This window comes from Balaenoptera ricei, chromosome 8 (genome assembly GCF_028023285.1).
Source record: "Balaenoptera ricei isolate mBalRic1 chromosome 8, mBalRic1.hap2, whole genome shotgun sequence".
Taxonomy (NCBI): domain Eukaryota; kingdom Metazoa; phylum Chordata; class Mammalia; order Artiodactyla; family Balaenopteridae; genus Balaenoptera; species Balaenoptera ricei.
The window spans coordinates 110428322-110448816 of record NC_082646.1 but is presented as its reverse complement, the minus strand read 5'-3'; positions in this window follow the sequence as shown (position 1 = coordinate 110448816).

Below are 20495 nucleotides of genomic sequence, written 5' to 3'. Positions count from 1 at the left end.
ACACCCTGAAAGGAAGGCTGCAAAATAGTGGTCTCTGTCCTGTCTCATTTTTTTAAATTAAAAATTAAGTTAAATCGCTGGAAATATTAGTCGCCTCTCCGCCTGGGACAAGACCACCGGAAGCTTCCTAATTGGTTTTGCTGGGGGTGTGGACGTCTCTTCACCTTTAGAACTTGCCCTGGGGCTGTATTCGTGAGCCTGAGGGGGATGGCGGGGGCTGGCAACAATCAGAGCAATTACAAGTTAAAGAAATGGGTGTATTGATCTGATGATTTTAAACAAAACCTATATATGTTCGTGGCTATGAGAGTCCCCCAATATTATCGCAAAGTTGTACGACATATAAAAGTATAAAGCTTCTTTTTGAATTAAAGATTCAGTCTCTTTGGTGCTTATTTTTAAAAGGACATTTTGCTCAGTCTTAACATACCTTTTTTTTTACAGTTTTTACTCTACCTGCCCCAAATTAAGAAAACTGTTCATTAACTTCCCTCTGAATATAGTTTAGTGTCATCAAACCACCATACACCCTAATGTTAAAGACTCAAAGAAAAGGGATTAAAAAGCCCCCTTCCCTTCGCAAGGGCGCACGCCACAGGACGAGGACCCCCCCCCCTCCTTTTCAGGGCTGATTCTTCCCGCGCCCCCTCCCCCGCCGAGATTTAGGGTTACTAATATTCCGGGTCCAGGAGGGTAATTACCCCCGGCTCACGCCTCGGGAGCAGTGGGTGGCCCGACCAGGGAGCACCCACCGCCGCGTCCCCCTCCCTGGGCACCCACGCTCGCGTTGGCCCCCGGCACGCCGGAGCCTCGGAGCATCAGCCCGCGCACGAGGGCAGCCGGGCTGCTTTTTCATTCATAAAATCCCGACCGGGCGGCCGCCCGGATGATTTATGGGGCTGCGTGCTACCACCGGGCTGCTTCTGTCCCGGGGGGCGAGGGGACCCGAGCCCCGCATGCGCCCGGGCCCGGCTCGAGGCAGGCTGGCGACGGCGAGGGGCATCGGGTCATAAAGAGGATCGCCCACTCCGGCAGAACGGGTTCTGGGTCCAGGAGGGAGCTTCCCCCTAACCCGGGAGAAAGACAGAGGAAACTGGAATTAGCATGAGCCAATGGGGGCGCGGCGCTGTTACTAGGCGGACCGGGCAGATCTCGACGAGGAACTCCGTTGATTTCCCCGCTCAGGGACGGGCGCAAAAGTGCAAGCCCGGCCGGCGAGCGTGAAGAGCCGTCCAGGAACCCGCGGGGGAGGCGCTGGAATTTGGGGCCCGGCGGGGAGCGCTAGCCGCCCAGCCCCCACCCCAGGGAGCCCAGATCTGCGTTCCCCGGAGACTCAGAGCGGGCCAATAGCCTCGGGGCCCTTGAGAGCTGCTGCTTCCAGGAGAGCGGGGGAAGAGTTTTGATTTTAATTATTTTTTTCAGAGAGAAAAGCAACTTTTAAAAACTTTAAGTTTTAATTTTGCACGGCCTTTAAAATACCGACCGCGAAGCAGGAACTGCACGTTCTGGGCTCATTTAAAGTGCTGTGCGCTATTTCTTGGGGACCCTGTGGAACAAAGGGCCAGTGGCCCAATCGGAAAGGAGACCACGCTGGTTGGAAAGAAAATCCAAAAGTAACTTATATCACCTTCCCATTTTCCTCGCCCCCTGGTCCCCCGCCGAGGTGACCGCGGCCGGGGAGGATCGCCGGCCCCGAGAGGGCGAATTCCGCGGCAGGCGCGTTTGCCACCGTCCCTGGCTGTGGGAACCTTCATTCAAGGCGGGGGAAGGGAGCGCGTTCATTCAGGAACCCGCGCGCCGCGGCGCCGACCTCGGGACGCACCGCGACTGCGCGCCGCCCGGCAGGGGGCTTTGGGGAGGGGGTGCGGGGCCCAGTGGAGACCTTCCACGGGCTTAGACCTCCGGCACCCGCCCTCCCCCGTGAGGGCTGGGCGGCGGGCGGGCGCGCGCGCGCATGCAGGTGGGGTCACCTGCAGCCGCATACCTGGCGGCGACTTGAAAGGACTTGGCTCAGGCTCCGCGAGTTTTCCATTGTTAAGCCCTTAAGTCGTTCTGGAAAACGCTTCCGAATGCGGACCGCGGGGTTCCGGGGGCGCTCGGGCTCCACTTCCCCCACACTGCTCGCTTTCGGGGGGCGTGTGGCGGCCCACGTACTGAGGTAGCTCCGCCCCGGCTACCCGGCGCGGACCCCCGGCCCCCCAAAGCTGCGGAACGAGCCCGAGCAAACTCTGGCCCCGGGCCCACCCGGGACACTCACACGCTGGGAACAGAGGCAGCCGCATCTCCCACCGCCCCAAGCGCCGGACGTGCGTTTCCGCCTCTGATCAATTAACGTCAGCCACACACAGACCCCTGCGCACCAGTCTTGGGTCGGGCAGGTTGCGAGGGTGGGACACCCATCCCCCAGCTCTTAAGGCCGTGGGCTAGGTGTGCGCGGGAGATGAAAGCAAACCCCAACAGGTGTGTGTGCGGAGGGGGGGGGGAGGGTGCTGGCTCCCGCAACGCCGCTGGGATCCCAAGGGAGAAGGTGCACTCTTGGGGATGAAAGAAGATTCTAACTCCTTGACCTCCGCCCCTCAAAACGCATCGCCTGCTGCCCTGAGCAATATGAAAGTCCACTAGGAATTGCCTGGCCTCTTGGCTCAGGCTCCTGCGCGGTCTCTAACTAAGGGCCGCGGAGTGGGCGCCCAGGCTCATTAGATAGATAACCACCTCCAACCAAGGCGAAGGAATCGGGCGGGAGGTGGCGATAATGACCTAGGAGGCCTTACCCCTCCCGCGTCACCCGTGGCCAAGCCTACCCGTGGCTGAGCAGACCCCCCCCCCCCGCCCCCCGCCTCTGCCCCGGGAGCCGGGCGCCGCTGCGGAGGCCCGCGGGGCCTCGGAAACCTTCCGCGAGGAGGACCCTCGCTAAGACCCTCGTTGGGTCCCGCTGCACCCCCTCCGTCGCCTCCAGGACTTGTCACTGCCCCCCTCCAGCCCCCATCCTCGCCCTTTTCCGGAGAGTGCCTGCGGGGAGGACCCCGAGTCCTCGTGCGTTCCAGCCCGCTTCTTGGTGCCTTTGAAATGCCCGAAAACGTTTCCATCCTTCGAACTGGCCTTGGGGATGGGTGCGGGGACGGCCGGGGTCTTAGTTACGGGCGGTCTATGAGTTCCAGGGTTCTCGACTCTTGCCCTGGGGGTCGGGGTGCGGTTCCAGGTGCGGGGAGAGGGGTTGCGTACTTAACGCCCTGCACGCCTTCCCTTGGTCCCTCGGCCTCGCGCCGTCGGGGCTGGTGTCGGGACACGGGTTTGGACTCGCTGGGGAGTTCTGGGCGTGCGGGGTGCTAGGGGCCCGATAGGCCGCGCTCTGTCCCCACGCCCCGCCGGGGTGCTCGAGCTAGGATCGCCTGCCCTGGGAGTCCGGGGACACGGGGTTGGGGACTGGGGTGCGGTCCCGCTGGGGAGAGAAGGGAGGCGAGAGCGCGCGCGCCGCGGGAACCTGAGCCTCGGCTCCGGGGCCGCGCCGCGCATTCCGCGCATTCCCGCCCGGCCTGGGTTCAGCCGCCACGTGGTCGCTCTGCGCGCCGCGCTTACCGTAAAGCTCAGAGGAGACGAGCACTCCCCAGCTTCGGAGCGCGTGCGGACCTCCCAGGGTGCGCCCGACCTGCCCACTCCTGGTGCACAGATAGAGGTTGCTCTTTTACGTAATAAGGAGAAGTACTGCTGGAGTAATGACACACTCATTTGTAAAGACAGGCAGGAAGGGTGCTCAGGCCCCGCTGGTATCTCAATAGGGCGACTGTCCATCTCAGGAACGTGACCGAACCGGACCGATGACCATTCTGCCTTCCCAGCAGTGACAGCGAAAAGGAGGAGCTGCAGCCGGCTGATGGCTTTCTTCTCCTTTTTCTGATAATTCCAAATCAGTAGGTGGCTCAGTGCAATACCCTGTGAGACTGGGAAACAGAATCCATGACGTCCTTAGCGCATAGGAAACGTCCGTAAAGCTGCCTATACTATTTTTTAAAATCTTGAGGTGTCTTTTTCTGAGGATCAGGATAATAATCTACTTTTCAAGGATTCATGCAAAACCAAACCACTTTTCAAGATGCCAGGAAGTTTGCAAGCATATTTGTGAGGCTGCACAAGAGTATCACACACAGACCTACATCTGCCAGTAGCCATGCAACCTTGGACAAATCTCTCTCCCATCTGGAAAAGCGGGTATGACTGTGTCTCCTAAGGCTGTGGAGACTAGTAATTACGGTAATGTGTGTAAGGCGTTATTCATGTATTTGTTCTTGTGCGGAATGAAGGCCGTGTGATGCATGCTGTATGTGGAGTTAATTAAACATTTCAGTTTATATTCAGAAAGAGGACTTAAAAATGGCTTTATAATCTATAAATTCACTTTTATTTGGTGACTTCTCCTGAGCTGTCTGTGGACATGAGGTTTAAATCCTAGAACATGCATTTAAATAAAAAAAGTTTAACCACGTTAATCTTCCCTTCTTCCTTCTCAACATGCAAAAGGAGTAAAAAGGTTGATTAAATAAAGGAAGAGAGCATTAATTAAGGGCACACGTGTCAAGGCAAGGATGAGGGTCAGAAACAAAAGGAAGGATTTCTGGGGCATCAAGGGAGGGGGACAGCCTGAGGCCCTGCCCAGGTCTCTGGATGGCGGGGGGCCCAGGGCCTGTCGCCCTGTTCACAAAAGGGGGAGGCGATCACAAGGGAAACTGACCAAACGTGCGGGTCAGTGACGCTGGCAAAAGCAAAGAGGCAGAAGTGTCAAGAAGCCATGGAGCCCGAAGCCGCTGATGTTGTCAGTCCATGGCCAGGGCACAGTCTGCCCTCAGGGTCCCTGCAAGGAGGGAAGGGCAGGGGGAGGCTAGTTTAAACATTTAGCTACAGCTGGAGACTGCTAGGGAGAGAGGGCTCCTGGACCACCAGTCTGGAGGGCATCCCGGTGCCCCCAGGACTCTGGTCATCCATTCTCCTTTGCTCCTTCGGACCAAGTTGTCTAATCACCTTTCTAACCCAAAGAGGAAGCTGGGAGGCTTCCGGGCAAAAACGCAACCTTAGTGCCGGCAGCTCAGCCAACAGGCAAAAATATGTTCCATGAGCTCTTGTGGAGTGAGATGCGTGAGCTCCTCCCTCCAACGTAAGCCTCAACCCTTCTTTGGCCTTGGCGAGTCAGGCGTTGTATGAGTTTCCCAAGGCTGCTGTAACAGAGGACCACAAACTGGGGGGCTTAAGACAACAGAAATGGATTCTCCCACAGTTCTTGAGGCCAGAGTCCAAGATCCAGAGGTTGGCAGGGCTCTGCTCCTTCTGCAGGATCCTGGGGAGAACCCTTCCTGCCTCTTCCAGCTTCTGGGGCTCCCATGTCCCTTGACCTGTGGCTGTATCACTCCAGTGTCTGACCCCGTCTTCACAGGACCGTCTCTTCTCTGTGTGTCTTGTCCTCTTCTGTCTCTTATAAGAACACCCTTCCTCCGATTTAGGGCGCACCTGGATAATCCAAGAAGATCCTTAACTTGATTACATCTGCAAAGACCTTATTTCCAAATAAGGTCAAATTCACAGGCTCTGGCGGTCAGGAGGTGACCATGTCTCTTGGGGGCCACCATTCAGCCCACTACAGGTAGGAAGAGGGAGAAAGATGGTACAGGTCTTAAAGCTTAAACTAGGCAATCAAATAAGGTCTTGCTTTGTGTCAGGCCTTGTAAGATATTTAGGGGCAGGGGGACAGGGCCCAAATATGACTGAGTTATGGTCTCTGTCTTCCAGGGCTTGGACCTGAGAAATAATGCCTGGAATTTTCTTTTTTTTTTTTTAATGCAAGTTCATGGCCAAGTCAGCAGGTGCTTTCTGCAGGCAACCACTATCCCTGTCCTGTTCACTCCTTTCCAGAGGTAGACAGGGAAAAATCACAAGCAGCACGATTGCAATTAGAATTTTAAGGAGGGGTAAAGAGAAAGGCTTCACCCGAGAATGAGGAAGGCAAAGAGGGAGGAGAGAATGTTCTAGATGTTTGAACAGCATAAGCGAAACCCTGAAAGGAGAAAGTGCTGGGTATGCACTTGGCTGAAAAGCAAAGAATCTCTGAACGCTTTAAAGCAGATTGGGGGAAAATGGAGATACAGTCATTCTCAGTATCCATGGGGGACTGGTTCCAGAACCCCCTCAGATGCCACAATCCGCAGGTGCTCAAGTTCCTTATTTATAAAAGTGTAGTGTCTGCCTATAACCTACACACATCCTCCCGTATACTTTAAAGCATCTCTAGGTTACGTGTAATACCGACGACAGTCAGTGCTATGTAATAGTTGCCATCTGGAGGCAAATTCAAGCTTTGCTTTTTGGAACTTTCTGTAATTTTAATTTTTTTGGAATATATTTTGACCCATGGTTGATTGAATCCATGATGGGGAACCCATGGATATGAGGGCTGGCTGTAAGGATAGTGTTTTGTTTGTTTGTTTTTGTTTTGTTTTGTTTTTCGGCTTGCGGGATCTTAGTTCCCTGACCAGGGATTGAACCCGCGTCCTCGGCAGTGAAAGCACGGAGTCCTAACCACTGGACCGCCAGGGAATTAATTCCCTTTAAGGATAGTGTTGACCTCACAGAGTTTTCACGGAGACTAAACGAGTTAGGGTGGGTAAATCCAGGCACACAGGGAGTGAGGCCACTATTAGCCAAGACTCACAATAAGTCTGGAAACTGTAGGCATGGAAAGGATCCCCTTCATTAAGTCACAACCAACTCGTCTCCCCATTTTTTTCAATCAAAAGCTTCTGTAACTGCCAATAAGTTCAATCAACGTGAGATCAGCAAAGTTGTTGTGCCGAGTTGATATCCTTCCAGACATAGAGGAAAATATCTGAGAGTTTCTTTTTATTGCTTTGTCCTGGGTGAATGTATGGTTTCCTCTGTGCTTTTAGAGGTATTGAAAACAATAGGTCTCGGGATCCTTTGTCGCTTCCCAGACTGGGATTACAACAGCAGGAAGGGAGCCACTGAGGGTCACAGAGGGCAGAGAGCAGGGTCGGGGGCCACAAGGGTGAGGTCAGAGTAGCTCTCTGGGAAGAGGAATCTGGCCTCACCCACCCCTTCCTTCTGCCTTTCCCTTACTGGTTGATGAGGCCAAGCTCAGAATCCACCCACCAGCACATTCCCACGTAAGTGTCAAGGTCATAGAAAGAGGCTGTTTGGAAAGAGGAGATGAAAGATAAGGATGGTGGCAAGGAAGGTGTGATTGTGATGCAGGGGAGTGGGGGAGGAGGGGGGAGTCAAGCAATCTGGAAGCAGAAAGGAAAGCTAGGAACCCACCCCGCAGGCCTCTTCCTATACACAACATCTTTACAGAGAGCAACTAAGTCATTTTCACAGCAACCTCTGAGGACCGTCACTTCATCCCCATTTTACAGATAAGGAAATCGAGGCCCACAGCATCATGAGCTCTGGCAGAACTGGGATACTTCCGGCTCTGACTCTAAAACCCAAGGGAAAAAGGCGAATTATGAAGCCCCCGGAAATTGCAGCGTTCACCTATTTTTAAAACAGCTTTATTGAGAGATAATTTACACATCATGACGTTCACCTACTTAAAGTGTGTAAGTCAGTGATTTTCAGTATATTTGCAGAGTTGTGCAACCATCACCACTGTTTAATTTTAGAACATTTTCATCACCCCCAAAGAAACCCCAAACCCATTAACAGACACTCCCTTTTCTTCTACCCCTCACCCCCTTCCCCAGACCCAGGAAACCAGTAATCTGTTCTCTATGTCTATGGATTTGCCATTTTGGAGGTTTCCTGTAGATGGAATCCTCCGATATGGGTTCTTTTGTGTCTTCTTTCATTTAGCATGACGTTTCCAAGGTTCATCTATGTTTTGTAGCACACATCAGTACTTCATTCCTTTTTGTGGCTCAGTGATAGTTCACTGTATGTATGTACCACATTTGATGTATCCATCTGGGTTGCTTCCGTGTTTGGACTGTGAGAATAATTCTGTTCTGAACATTTATGTTTTCATTTCTCTGTGTAGCAGGGATCATCTTTACTATGCAATCAGGTGGAGGGTCACTCTTGGGGGTTTTTGCTCTCTGGGACCCAGGAAGAGACCTGGACGTGTCTAAAGAGGGTTTCTCAGTGGTTTCAAACCTCCTGCCTTGCCCATCTTTCTCTTGCCCTCTCTCTTTCACCTTTTCTCCTACACCGTCCACAGGGAAGTCCTAAAGCATGGAACCATAAGCAAATATGCACCAGAAATGCTTTTTTTGCATGACATTAAGAAACTCAATAGGATGGAGACGTGTCCTAATTAGGCACGCACAGTGAAGATCAGGGTGAGGGTGGGGCGTTCCTCGAGACCCCGGAAAGGCATCCAGGGTGTGTCAGCTCTGACTTTTACCCAATAAATCTGTACCTTTAACATCCCAGGAGTAACCCAGGGGGTTCAACCTGTCATAAGAGAGAATAATCCTAAACAAGCTTCCAGACTTGGGAGGGAGGAAGGGGAAAAGTCTGGAAGCATGTCCAAGATGATTCTCTCTTTTGACTGGTAGGTCTGGGCCTGCAGAGCCCCCAGGGCAGCTGACTCACCTTGGAACAGAAGGCTTATCACCGCACCCTGCGTGGTGAGGGAGCTGGAGTGTGTCCACGCAGTGGCCCTTTGCTTTGTCTCCTCTGCCACGGAGGCGATAATGAGCTGAATTGGGGACTGGAGATGGTCAGAATCAGAGGAGGTAGAAAATCCCTTCTGTAGGACTGGCAGGGCATCCAAGCTCAGGGCTAGCAATGGCTGAGGTCACAGGGTCTGGTGACAGGGTCTGGGCTATGGCAGTCGTGCTGCAGGTCTGGTGTTGGGGACGGTATGGGTCCCTCCTGAGACAGGATCGGAGCGTGGTCTGGTTGGGATTCACGCTGCCTTACCTCCCTTGTTCCTGCCTGTTTTCTCCATCTGGTTTTCCTTTTCTGCTTAAATCCATCAGCATTGGTTTTGGTTGCGTTAGACCAAAAACTAGGATGAGGAGGGCACCTTGACTGAGGACATTTGCAGCTTGCACGAAGACCTATGACATCACCGCCAAATATGAAACTGACAAGAGTCACCCTAGAAACAAGCTCATGTCCAATGAAAAGGGACGGTAGATTATTAAGGGATTATTAAGGACTAATTAATGGATTATTAACATCCCAATAATAAGGGACGGTATATTCAGAGAATGAAACAAAGCAAGATACAGACGTACAGTACTGCATTAGCTCAACTGTAGGACTTACGTAGTTGATTTGAAGGACATATGACAAAATGGAAGGAGCTGAGCCTTGGGGAGGTGATAGGGATGATTTTTTCCCCTTCCTTCTATATTCTATCACGTGCTTTCCATATACTGAATCCTCTTATGAACAAATATTATCTTAAAACCAGAAAAAAGAATCCAACCAGAGACAACTCCAAAAGATACAAGGGCATTTTCCAGGCCCCCAGGTCCCCTGCTGTCGTTGGGACACCTGAGCCAGACCCCCTGTGGTTCATCAGGCAGTAGCCACATGGGGTCCTCCCCATCATGGAGGGGTATCCCAGGTACAAGTTCAGGAGGAGCCTAAATTCTCACGTGACTCCAGCAGACAAAGGGGTGGGAGGCTGGTGTTTTAAGGCAGAGTTTAATGGGTCCCAGGGTAAACAATGCTCGTAAACACATAGCCAGCATGAACATCACTGGGTAGTGACCATTTCGGAGTGGAGGAGGCCCAGACTTTGCTTCCTAAGATGCAGGGCATCGGCTGAAAGCAGGAGGAAATGCAAAGAGGAACCGACAGATAGAGCCTAACGTGCAAAATGATCTCTCCTCTGTGACCAGCAAGGCTGGTGCTGAGAGCGTGAATAAGAAGCAATCGGGGCAGCTATCTTCTCCTTGATGTGGACTTGGACCACGTTATCTCTGAGAATTCTTGTGGTCCTTGGGAGACACATGTGTGTGCTGATCCAGTGGTTGCCTGCTGTCGACTAGGACAAATAAAGGCACCTTGAAGGGGGCTAGACCTAGAGTGTCCCACCCCTGGATTGTATACAAATAGACATTGTATAGACAGAATCACTCAAGGAGAGACTGCTGGGGGAGGAGGTTATGGGGCAGGTATCACTGTGTCTTCTGAGATCCATTCGGTACAGAAATGGAATTTTTAACTAGGCACCTACTATTCACCTAAAGACTACATTTCCCAGCCTCCCTTGCTGCTGTATGGCCATGTGACTAGTCCTAGCCAATAAGCTGTGAGTAAGAGTGATGAGTGAAACTTCCAGGTTGGGACATTAAAAGGTAAAGGCATATAGCAAGGTTGCAGGATACAAGGTTAATATACAAGAGTCAGTCGTGCCTACCTATGTACCAGCAATGAACAGGTAGAATTTGAAATTAGAAAAACAATATTGTTTACATTAGCACTCCCCCTCCCCCCCAAATAAAATACTTAGGTATAAATCTAACAAAATTTGTACAAGATCTATCTGAGGAGAACTACAAAACTCTGATGAACAAAATCAAAGAGCAAAATAAATAAATTCCGTGTTCACAGATAGGAAGACTCAATCTTGTCAAGATGTCAGTTCTTCCCAACTTGGTCTATAGAGCGCGATCTGATCAAAATCACAGCAAGTTATTTTGTAGATTTTGACAAACTGATTCTAAATTTTATATGGAGAGGCAAAAGCCAACACAACATTAAAGGAGAACAAAGTTTGAGGACTGACACTACCTGACTTCAAGGCTTACTGTAAAGCTGCATCATTGAGTGGAACCACCATTGTGAATAAGATGCTCGTTGATACTGTAATCATCACCTGGCTTGAAGTTAGGACTGTTACACCGCTCTGGATGTAACTGCTCCCCTTTCCCACTCACCTTGTGTGCCGCACCTGAGGACTCTATCTCATGATGCCACTCCAAGCTCAGGTACCCTCAGTGGCTCCCCAAGGCCCCCTGAAGACATTCTCAAATCACTAGCCTGGCATTCCAAGACCCTCTTTGCCCAAGTCAACTTCTCCTCCCTTACCTCTCATTCCTCCTATAAAAACTCCACATGTGCACCACTCCCCTATTTCTGCCCTTGGCATTCAGCCTCCTCTGCAGTGGTGTCCCCCCCGCCCCAAGTGCATTACAGTTTGGCCTTCACGCAAGACCCAAATGCTGTGCAACCCCTTCACAAAGCCTGCTCTGTGGTCAACTGCATGCCTACCTCCGACCGTGGGCACTTCTCACATTGCTGGGCTAAAGTGTTGTTTCCTTTAGAGTCTATAACCATCCGACGCGTCCCACCACCATCCTGGACTTCCCAGGAGCTCACGGGAAAAAGGGACCCCAGGTTGGCCTCCCAGGGAAGCCGTCTCTTTGGAAGTCTTTAGAGGTTGGAAAACTCACTTTGAGTTTTGATGCAAGGGTGGGATGCAGGGAGGGAGGGGGTCTGCCTGCAAAGGTAACTCTTTGGAAATCACGCAAACACCCAGAGCTCATAGATTCAAGCGCCTCGTGATCGGATGTGCAGGCTGAGGCAACGAGGGACACGTGAACGCGGAGCTCGCAGGAGACGTCTTGGGATGGAGGCTGGGCTGGCGTCCCTCCAGGGCTCTCAGCTTGGCATTTTGCAGTTGCTGTTCTCGTTCTGTTTGCCATGCACAAAACCTCCTCAAAAGAACACGAACGGGAAAATTAGAGGGAGACTGCCGCGGAGCTTTGCAAAATTGGAAAAACGAGAGCGCTCCTCGTTGCAGAGTGCCTGGCCCGTCCCCTGGGTCCTGATTAAGGGGAATTGGTGCTTGTGAGGGCCTTGAGCAAGAAGCCTCTGATTGGAGACAATTTTGTGGCTTTGGCCTGTAATTTGGATTCGGGGGGTCAGACACAGTTAATGTGATAAACTCTCAAACCTCTGCTGGTGACCAGACGTTCAGTACGGCCCCCACGGGCAGCCATCAGAGCTGGTGGCACACGCGCTCGGCTCCTGTGGCTGGGACAGGCCGGGAAGGGCTGAGCCTCCACAGGCCGTGGAAACTGGTCCTTTCGTGGCTGCCTTTGGAAATCTGGAAATAAAAGTCATTGGTCTTGTTTGCCATGTTGCTCTAAACGCACGCTGACGACGGGCTTGATTTTTGCTGGACGTGGGTCTTTGACGTTCTCCATGTCCTAGACCGTGAACTTTTGAAGGCAGGAGGGGAAGCATAAAACGTACCCTGTCCTGGGGTCATGCACGCTGAGGGGCTTTGCACTGATGTGTTGGGCCAAGGAATGAGGAATGAATGGGATAAAGGCGAAAAGATGTGTCTTTGGCTTGAAGAGTGACGCCCTTCAGGTCATTTCAGGTTGGGGTTTGCCCCAAGAGGTCTTCCTGATGGCCAAGGTCATTTGAATGTCTCCAGAACACATGGGTCCTTTTTGGCTAATAACCACTTTGGTACCTTTCTCTTGCTTCCTGAATCCCCAAGATCAGGCTACTGAGAAGACAGATAAATTTTAAGTGTGTGTTTGTGTGTGTTAAATGTTGTGGGAAAATTGGGAGGCATGGGATGGAAGTGGTTGGATGGGGTGAGGGATGGATGGGTGGGATGGGGAGATGGAGTGAAAGTTGGGAGTGGAGTGGAGGAATCATTATCCACAGCCATGGGTCTCCACTTTCTCGGTCCCTGCAGGGTCCCCTGGGCTGCAATCACCACCACTGCCTTGTGAACATATGTGATATGTGGGTGAGTCTTCCATGCTCTGGTTTTACACTTACATTTCTTTGGTTCAACCCCCCAACCCTGCCAGTGACCAAAGTAAGGTGAATTCCCTCTTTCCCTCCATGTGGATATTTTCACACAGGAATGCTTCCTAGGAAACTGAAGGCAAACAAATCAGCAGAATATGAGAGCGAATAAGACGTGAATGAGTTTATACAGTGCTAATTTCCGATCCTAACTCAAACAAAGATCTAATCAGGGGTCAGTTGGCTGAGCTGACACCATCGATGGGGAAGCAGGCTTCTGTTTCTTCCCCTTTCTGAAGGTTAACCAAGATACGCACACATCTAGCGCTAAGTATACCTTCCGGTTTGCCTGCAGCAGGACATGTGATTTTTGATAACATCTCTGGACAAGATGATAATGGAGTCCGGTTGGTTTTCCCAATGAAACACGGACCCCTGAGCAATGGCAACTGAGGAAATGGGGCTTTAGTGACAAGCCTCAGGGCTCTAGTCCTGTTCAGCTCTTTCTCAATGATTTCAATTAGAAGTTGAAAAAGACTGCTTGTCTGTGTGGCAGACAATAGGAAACTTCCACTCAACTGATTTCTTACTAAATACAGCTGAATTGGACAACATTTCCTATGCTGGAATAAATTCAGGTCCTTTCAAAGTTTTCACTTTTATAAATAAAATCTTTTTACAAAATACTTCTCTTATTTTCAGTCTGATTTACAGTACCCTAGTGCTCTGTGGGATGTTAGTAAAGTTACCACAAGAAAGATTCTGGGGACCAATTAATTGGGTAAATGCTACATACTCTTGGAGATTTGTGGTGCACACTTGTGTGTAAAGGCACTGAAAGGTCCTGCAGTGTAGAAACATGCTTGTTTGACAGGGTTCCAGAAATTTTCTTCAGAAACACTGCCTCAGAACATGTTTTCCAACGTGATATAAAAGAATATAAATAGTTGGTCTCTTTTTCTCAATAAGACAAAAAGCGCTGTCAGAATACTCGCCAGAAGCAACCAGATTATGGCAGGCAGTAGAAAGATACTTTCTTCCCTCAACTCCTCCAACACAGAGTCTTATCATTTTGCTTCTTTCGGCTGGATTCACAGGGGTATAATAATACTTTCGTATTGTTTAGAGTTTTATTTCTTTAATTGCTAGTGAAGAAGCTTTGCATTTTCCCATGTGACAATGTGGGACAATGTGGGACATGTGTGTGTGTACCTAAATTTTCTGGCATATAAATTTAATTTCTTTCTTTTCTCTGATCACTTATTAAGTTGAAACTGGATATCCATCTTGTATATTTTATACCGATACCTTATATACATGGAGACTTAACTTTTTATTACACATTTTCCCAATGCTGCTGCTTTTTAAAAAATTTTATCATGCATATGATTATGAGAGGTTTACATTGTTTGTTTGTTTGTTTGTTTGTTTTAACATATTCAAACCCTCCATCTTGTCTTCAATGAGATGTTTCCATTTCTTTAGTCAGAATTTGCTTCCTTTACATGGATGGGAAAAAATGCTATTCTATTTTCTTCTAGCTTGTTAAAACAAATCTGAAAAAAATTAAAATGTGTGTTTTCTCATCATACAAGCAATATATGTTATGGAAAATAAAAATAAACAAACATAAGAAAAATATGAGGACCTGCAATCTCACCACCCAGATAGCACTGTTAATATTTTTTTGTAGATCTTTTCGGACTTTTCTGTGTTTATATACAAGTTCAAAAAAATTTTTTTTTAAAATTTTTATTTATTTATTTATGGCTGTGTTGGGTCTTCGTTTCTGGGCTAGGGCTTTCTCTAGTTGCGGCAAGTGGGGGCCGCTCTTCATCGCGGTGCGCGGGCCTCTCACCATCGCGGCCTCTCTTGTTGCGGAGCACAGGCTCCAGACGCGCAGGCTCAGTAGTTGTGGCTCACGGGCCTAGTTGCTCCGCGGCATGTGGGATCTTCCCAGACCAGGGCTCGAACCCGTGTCCCCTGCATTGGCAGGCAGACTCTCAACCACTGCGCCACCAGGGAAGCCCTCAAAATTTTTTAACTTTAATTTTTTCAAGTGTACGTACCCTTGCACATGCGTGTACGTATATGCATACATGTGCACAGGCGGACATACACTCTTCCACTGGAATTTTGGAATTTCACAATTTATCACATTGCTAAGAGCACCAGTAAAAAACCTGTGACATTTATCAAATTTGATGGTGTGCAGGAAACTGGCTCCGCAGGAAGGAAAGCCCTGATTCGTGGCTTTTGCTGATCCCTGTGGTGTAAATACTCTCAGTGTGGCTGACGTGGCTGATTTCAAGCTCTCCGAGATTTGTCAAATGGCTTGTGAATTTCCTGAATATTTAACATTTGGCTCTAGCCCACTGGTCCGTCATCTTTACTCTGTTTCTTCTTCCTCAAGAGCAGAATAAAGTTCCACTTTTTTGCCTTCCTTTTTTGTTTTCTCCTATTAGGGTCTTATCATGTGTTTTGTAGTCCCAGGTAAATGGATACTCAATTATTTGATTTTTAAAATTGCTTTTGAAATCTCTTTTACCTTACATGCATTTGCTCGTTGCCTGATACTCATATAAGGCACAGTTGGTAAACATTGTTTTCTTATGTACCATAACTTCCAGAGTTAATTTACTAGCACTTCTGGTTGCTTTCCTAGGTTTATACTCATGACCACAACACAGCTGATGCTTGTATGTCTTCTCTTCCTGCATTTGTATGTTATTTCTTTTCCTTATCAAATAGCTTTCGCCAGTATTTCTAGTTTTATTTTAAAATAGGATTGATGACTGGATGGGACGCATCACAGAATGATTATGATTTTTAATGCTCATGACTTATTACTTAAGTAATATTGGTTTTTGGTTTTAAATCCACAGTTTTCATCATGTGTAGAATGCAAAATTTGTTTAGTTATACGAATTTTTAGATAGTGATTTTTTTCAAATGGCTCCTTGACGTCTATTGAGATAATTAAATCACATTTTACTGTTTCTTGTGCTAATATGATAAATCATTTTCCTACTTTATCGCCACCAACTTATTCATGGGATAAACCCTATTTGGTTGCTGTAGACACTTTCTTCTTTTAAGTGCTAAGAGTCTCTGCTTGTAGTTAGGACTTTAAAAATACACTGTTTATTTAGGAATAATTTAGATAGCAAGGGAGTTCCCATATATCCCTCATGAAATGTCCCTGTTATTAACGTCTTACATAACTACGGCTGGTGCATCAAAGCCAAGAAACTGACATTGGGACATTGCTGTTAACTAAACTCCAGCCTTCATTGGATTTTGCTAGGTTTCCTTAGTGCTTGGATTTCTGGGTCTATGTTTATGATTGAGGCTAGCCTATACATTTTCACTGTTCTTTTCAGTTTGATTCAAAACTCTATTTGTGTCATACTCATATAGTGTACCCCATACATACGTATATATTTATTTTTTATTGAAGCATAGTTGATTTACAATGTTGTATTAGTTTCTGGTGTACAGCAAAGTGATTCAGTTTTATATATATATAGTTTTTCATATTCTTTTCCATTATGGTTTATTTCAAGATATTGGATATAGCTCCCTGTGCTATGCAGTAGGACCTTGTTTACCTGTTTTGTACACAGTAATTTGTATCTGCTAATCCTAAACTCCTAATTTATTCCCCACCCCATATATATATTTATAATAGTCTATTGAATGGAAGAACTATTTACTCCTTGAAGGATATGAATTTTCCATGATTCCGGCAAGTGGACAAACGAATATGGGAGGTTAGTGTATTGTGATAATAATCTGTGCTCCTGCTGTTCTAGAAGAATCCAAAGGAACGAAAGCTTTCCTTCCCTTCCCTACCTCTCCTTCCAGAGGGCCAGCAAATCCTTGAGATAGGGAGATGGGCGCCTCTCCACCCACAGGGGAGGGTTGATTTGCTCTGGTTTTAGAACAGTGTTGAATTGGCTCAAGGGCAGGGGAGGCCAGGGTCTGCATCAGGGGCTGGAAACAGCAGCCAGAACTGCAGGCAGCTGGACCTGGTAGGCAAGATGGGGCTGTACTTAAAGGGGGGGACATTCCAAGAGTGGGGAAGACCCTTGCCCTGTTCCCCACGGCATTCAGAAAAGCGACAGCTCACCACCTGGCAGGGTGTCACCTGGGTGCCAGGGTGGGGGACGGAGGAGGGGGAGTTTGGGGGTGTACTCGGGGCAAAGGATCCCGGTGCCCACACCTGGCTCGGCAGGGTGCAGCTCCATCTTCAAAGGGCCAATGAGGGCAGCTTGTCGGCGAACCAGATGGCCCAAGGACCAGTGGCCTCTCTCCCATCGCAGAACTGTGTAAACTTCCCAAACTCTCTCTTGTGTGACGCGGATAAAGCTAACTTACATCTCCCTAGGGCTGCAACATACGAATTTCAGGGGGACATAAACATTCAGTCCATAGCCCTCCTCTTAGTCTCAAGTGGTTTATTGCTTACAAAAGGGTCTTTCCTCACTCCATCTTCTCATTTTTGCCTTAAGCGTGGGGGAGATGTGGAGACGGGCCTCTGAGTAATCACAAGTGCTCATAGCGTTAGACCTCCCATCAAAGGCCTTCTGGGGCCCTTGGGAATGTGGTTATCGTTAAATGGCTTCTGCAGACTCACACTAAGGAATCTTAGAGTTGAATTGCAGCAGCTGCCCTTTGGGAAACTGGCCTGCCCATCTGTAAGTTCGGACAGGGAGCCTCCCCAGGCACAGGGAAAAATCGCGGTTCAAGAATTGAAAATAATGTGGTTAACAGTAATTTAGAAGGCTTTTCACTGAGCACGGTTTAAAACAAGAAAGAAAAAAAAAAAAAAAAAAGGGAAGAAAAAACAGCTTGTAAAAATCTGTTTTAAAAACCTCACTGGAAGTTGTTGCTTTAAAATACTACCATTGTGCCTAACTTAATTCAGTAAAATTTTTATTAACGATTTTTTTCCCCTCTCTTGCTTTTGCACTCAATAAAAACATCTCAACAACTTTTTCAAATGTTCCCAAATCAAGCCTTTTATCTCCACGGGGTCAATTCCACCTGCCAATTTGCAGATGGGCTTGTTTGGGTCAACAGACCACAGCGTCCTCTCCTCGGCAAAGTTTCCATTTGCAGGCGGGCCAGGCCTGCTGCTGGCCCTCACCCTGCCCTCTGGAAAAGGTGCAGTCAAAAATTCAAAGAATTTTTTTTTTTTTTTTTAATTGGCTGAGGCTGTGTGTGGTGGGGAAGCAGAGCACAGATACAGGATGCTTTGTTGTTGTATCTTATGGCTTTTACAGCTTTGCAGGTTTCAAGGTAGGGAGGGCTTACCCACGAAGGGCAGGTCCACCCTCAGGGACCCCCTACTCCCTGGCCTGAGACCTCAGAGGGGTGGGTGCGTGTTTGCTGCCCTCTCTCACCTTGTTCAGGGAGCCCCCCTGCTCCTTTCCAGTCTCTTCTGTGCCTTCTGCCATGGTCCCCCAGCAACCTGGGTCAGTCACTCACCTGAGAACTGCTGAGCAACTTCCTGCATCTTCCTGTATCCTGCCCTGCGCTGGGCAGGGTACCACCTCCTTTTCCCCGCCTGGAGCATCCAACCAGGTGGGCACTTGACTCCTATACAAACCCATCACAAAACAATGGGCAACAATCAAGAGTCAGAGGGGACACACAGAAGAGAGGGCAGTCAGGTTTCGGGGTGCGCGGATGTCCCTGTGAGTGAGAGCTGTTGGAACTTACAGGAGGGTGGAGTTCCCGGGGGGAAAGGTGGGGAGGGGAGGGGTGCCGGAAGCAAGAAGGGTGACTTCAAGGAGTGGGTGGGGCCAGAGTAGAGAAGGCAGGGAGTCAGGCCAGGGAGACTGGGATTTATTTCAGGGATGCTGAGGGGATGCCCAAGGTCCTCGTGTAAAGCAAAGTTCTTAGGGGGTGGACAGGACTGAAGGCAGGAAGTCCTGATGCTGAGGGTGGGATTCTGACTCTGCGATACAAGGCCAGGCTCCCAGCCCGGGTGGGCTGCCTCTTCTCTAGTTCTCTAGTTCAGCTGGGAAGATCGAACCCCTTAAACAGTAAACCAAGAACCTTTTTTTGCCACACAGCATGCGGGATCTTAGTTCCCCAACCAGGGACTGAACTTGTGCCCCCTGCAGTGGAAGTGCGGAGTCCTAACCACTGGACCACCAGGGAAGTCTCCCCCCCCCCCCCCCCCGCCCGATCCCAGAACTTTCTTGAGGAGGCCGGTGTCTCATTCATTCATTCATTTTGTGTCCTTGCCTAGGAGCTAATGTCCTCTACGTGTCAAGCTGGCCTCTGCTAGTTGCTGTCAATTAAAGGGACCCCACATTCCTCCCGCGGCACCATTCTCATGATGCTAAACAAAATCAAAGCTCAGTCCTGTGGACACACCTTCTGTGCCAGTGTGTCTTTCCTGCTGGTAAAGAAGCTTAACCTGAGCGCCAGGGCGTGTGAAACGATGATCATTTTGGCAACACGACTGGCTAATACGATGACAGCAAGACATCTGTTTCCCATCCCGTGAAGAGCAACTCAGTCCCTGTGGGTCAGAGGTCCGTAACCCGGGGTCTGTGAGCTTGGATGGAAAAAGTTACATGTTAATTTTTTTTTTTTCTTTTGTGTGCGCCACTTGGGTTGTGGGATCTTAGTTCCCTGATCAGGGATTAAACCCGTGTTCCCTGCAGTGGAAGTGCAGAGTCCTAACCACTGGACCGCCAGGGAAGTCCCAGTTACACATTTATTTTCACCAACCTCCAGCTGCAGTTGGGCATTCCGAAGACAGTGGTAGCCACAGAGCGAGTGGCTTGCCACCAGTGGAACACGGATGTTTCAAATCACATCACAGTTTTTGCACGTATCCAGAAATGTTTGCCTTGAGCCACCCTTCAAAATCACAGAAATTTCTAGACTTACTGCTGGGTTTATTTTATGTGTCAGTAAAGCAGGGCATTTTCTATATCACAAGTTAATTTTTGAAAAGTATTTGGGGGGCTTCCCTGGTGGCGCAGTGGTTGAGAGTCTGCCTGCCAATGCAGGGGACACGGGTTCGAGCCCTGGTCTGGGAAGATCCCACATGCCGCGGAGCAACTGGGCCCGTGAGCCACAACTACTGAGCCTGCGCGTCTGGAGCCTGTGCTCCGCAACAAGAGAGGCCGCGACAGTGAGAGGCCCGCGCACCGCGATGAAGAGTGGCCCGCGCTCGCCGCAACTAGAGAAAGCCCTCGCACAGAAACGAAGACCCAACACAGCCAAAAATAAATTAAAAAAAAAAAGTATTTGATGAACTGATTTTGGAGCAGTTTCCTTTGTCATCCTATCGTTTTATCTTTTGCGTCTATAAGCATTACTCTGAGAAGGGGTTCACTGAATTTAATAGTCTGCTAACAAGTCTCCCAGCCTGCAGGGTCATGGGTCTTAGACCACGTCCCCTGGGGGGTTGGGGGGGGCAGCAAGTCTCAGAGATATGGAGCTCAGAAGGGACAGGGTTCCAGTTCAAAGCCAGTTCTTCGGACCCCAGACACCTGGCCTCATTTCTGCTCCACCCTGGCCCCGAGGGAACGCTGACCGCCAAGGACATGGCTGAAGGCAGAGGGAAGCCCTGTTTGGTCAGAGAACTCCTTGGCTGAAGGGTTCAAGGATGGAAAGGAGCCCTCAGCCAGGCCACTCCCTACAGGGAGCCCCTGCCCTCGTGATCTTTTCACCCCCCAAGGAATGAGAAATGCAAACCTGAGCCCTGAAATCAGAGCGTTCCAGATGATTCCCTG